Raw genomic sequence first — 3,505 nt, forward strand, 5'->3', positions numbered from 1 at the left:
CCTGGGCGGCGGGAACCCGGCAGGCAGCCCCGGGGACACCGAGCCTTCGGCGGCGCCTGCGGAAGGAAAATGCAGACCGCACTCTCGGCCATTTCGGACATTCTTGGGGGCCTCTTTCCACGTCGACTCAGTGCGAAGAGCTGGTTTCAGATCTTGACTCTTTAGGTCTGTCCTGCTAGCAATCACTACGTCAAAAATTTCACGAGGGGATCTTTTGAGAATTGGCAAGTGTGCACTTAGCCCGAAACCGTCAGGGTTCAAATTGCATAGATGTTTATTGAACCGAACCTCTTTAAAGCCTCCTTCTCTAAGTATGAAGCTCTCCTGTAGATTAGATGAGCGATACAAAGTTTTGGGAAGGATGAGAACTGAAATCTGTCTTACGGGGGGTGGGGGGGCTAAGCACTGTTTTATTTGAACAAACTATGCTGGAAGCAAGCAAAACTACTTCAATTGTACGTTAGTGACAATATGTAGAGAACCATGTGACCAGCCCATTCTCAACGCTAAATCAACACCTTGTCAACCCTGAGCAACTATAGGAGAGAAAAACAAATGTCATTTTCTCAGCCAAACCTCTATACAAACCTCCACACGATGAAATGATATTCCCAACAGATACCATATCACGGTGGGGAACTGTCAGCAACAATACATCAGCCGACAATCAGGGAAATCAGTTACTTGGTGAAGTATTCTTGAAAAATACACTTCTTATCCTCCCCCCACCCTTCATTCATTTCAGAACCTGAAATAAGACTAAGCTTCTAGACCTGACTGAAGTACATTCTCAAAGCTGCCTTGAATGGACTCTAGGAACTTGTGAAACCTGCAGTAAGATGCATCTGAGGTTTTAATTCTTAAGGAATTTTAATGCATAAGAAGGAAATACCAATCAACATACCTCAATGGCTGAAATTAAGAGCTGAGTACTAAAAAATGATGTTAAAAAAAAAATAGCCTCTCTCATTGAGCATGGCCACAGTGGCAACCAGTAACCCCAACCAGAAAACTTCTGTGTAGACTCCTCAGTTATCTTTGGATTACTTGTTTAAAAGAATGCTGTCAACAATTGTTGACATAAACCTAAGTGGGGTCATAGAGGTACTGTCCCTAAATAGTAGTAATATTTTCATCTAATTATACTTGGTGATCAAAAACCAGCCTTCATGGTGCTTAAAGACAGTTCTCCTTGTGAAATCACAGGATCTTTCTAAGAAAGATAATTCCCAAGATGATATTTCTGTTGGCCTATGAAAGTATACTACATTAAAGCCACTGATCACAAAGTTAATGAAGGGGCTCCAATAAAAAACAGCTGCCTTATTCTCCTCTACCTTACAGAATACCAACACCACACAAACACAGATATTAACAAGAACAATCGAACCTTAGTGAAGGGTAATGGACTGGGTGGCTTTGAACATTTAAGTCACATGTACTTGACCAAAACTCTTTCAAATTCATCTTAAGCCTTAATTCAGACAACCCCTCTACCTCAGTTCAGAAGAATTTGGTCACAGTCCTGATACTATTTATAATGCTAATATGTATCACTTTATAATGTATATAAAAATCAGTTCTTGATCTTTTGATGCCATTTGAAAGCACCAGTAACCTAATGAAGACTTGTAAAATGTTAGACATGCTAATAAGATTTGAGAAACAATCTCTTCTTGCAACTTAGAAATGGAAAATCTTCTAGGTTCCAACACAGAAATTTCAAGTTAAACAAGCAAAAATGCCCCAAACATAACAATGGTTAATAATAATAATAAAACCCAACAGTTAAAACTTCCCATGAAAACAAATTCAGTTGGGGCTGTCAGTTTTTAGTTGGAGGCCTAACACCAAGTAATGTCAAAGTGAAGGAAAACAGAAGCAAGTGCTTATGTTAACAATCAGCTCGCCTACTGCAATCTAAGAAATGCAAATGAACTCTATAGCCCCAGTTGAGGCTCACAGCTCAATACAAGTATGGGTAAAGTTGAGGTTAACTTGACTCCTGGGAAGAATTATGCTTATTTGGGCACTTAACATACATCCAAGAACATAGTATTAATGGATTTATCAGATAAAATTAAATGCTTAATTTTCTCACAATAGCTTGTGTGTCTGTACACACATGCGTACACAGCGACTTTTATATAGCTTTAAAAATAATGTTACTAGTTGTATAATTTACAAAGGTAGGTTATCTCAAAACACCTCTGATTGCACATTACAGATGTATGCGAATGAACTAAAGTCTAAAAAACATATAATTTTGCTCATAAAATCAACTTGAGAGGGATTTCTGATCAGTCTACTAAAAACTCAAACGTTGACACAGTCTCATAACTTGGTATGTTCTGTCAACAATTTGCATCTTTAAGTACCAAGTCTTTAGTGTAGTTCATGATGTGTTTCCAGAATTGGGGGTTAAGGTTCCTATGAAATATAGGTTGAACTACCCATAATATTCTACATACCAGCGACCTACACTTGCATTTGGGTAAATATGCTCGGAATTTTGCCTACTTTAAGGGAAGGGGTTAATACATGCTTCTCTTTCAAATATTGAACCGTGACCACTAAGCCCACTAAATCCTTTTACTGCAATTGGGAATGATCAAAGTCCCTCTACTTGTTTACTTCCAATTATTAACTGTAAATCTCTGGGAAAAGATCATACTATATCGCTGTCAAGCCTAAATGACTGGGTAAACACATGCCATCAACTTTTTAGTGCCCTCTTCCCAAAGCATCCCTTTGCCAAATGACCTATGTTGACATTTAGCAAAATCTATAAAGCGTAGCAGACTTGAGTCATGATTCCGAGGGCATCCCATAGTAGAGACTGAGAGAAAAGTTGTAGTCTCCGAGAAGGAAAAAAGGAAAAAGAGAGGAAAAAAGTAGAGAAAAGGAAACCTCCAGCAAGACTAACGTCCAGTCATCACCTTCACTCCAAAAAAAAGCTCCAAATTTGAAATGCCCAGTTTCCAGAGAGCACTTCCCAAGTGATGTCCAGACCACTTAACCAAGACTCCCACCAAATACCACCTTGAAAACTTTACCATTTTCAACACAAATGCAGGAGACCTTAGAAGCAACTGGGAACCGCCATCTTACAAGCCATCCAATTTCACACAAGTGTCCCTCCAACTTAAGTTAATAACATTTTCGCGGGGGCTCTCTCCAGCCTAACGCCCACGTAGGCGGGATCGCTGCCCCCCAAGTAACCCGTCCCTATAAAATGGGGGCGTTCTCTGGAAGTTTAAACCCCTCAAAAGCCCTTTCTTCGGGAGAGGAGGGAAGCCACTTGACCCAAGCAGCTCCCGATTTCAGGAACCCATCCCGGTTTCATCAAAATCTACCTCTCAACAAAGGGCGCTGTGACCAGGAGAGCCATAGAGGCTGGAAATACAAGTGTTCTCCTCGGGGGCCATGTGCGTCGCGAGGGTGCAGAGGGGCGCTCGGGGGAGAAAGGAACTAAAACGTGGGGCCGCGCGCAGCGCGTCCGGGG

The sequence above is a fragment of the Otolemur garnettii genome, unplaced genomic scaffold, assembly GCF_000181295.1.
Source record: "Otolemur garnettii isolate 467f Iridium unplaced genomic scaffold, OtoGar3 scaffold00019, whole genome shotgun sequence".
Classification (NCBI taxonomy): Eukaryota; Metazoa; Chordata; class Mammalia; order Primates; family Galagidae; genus Otolemur; species Otolemur garnettii.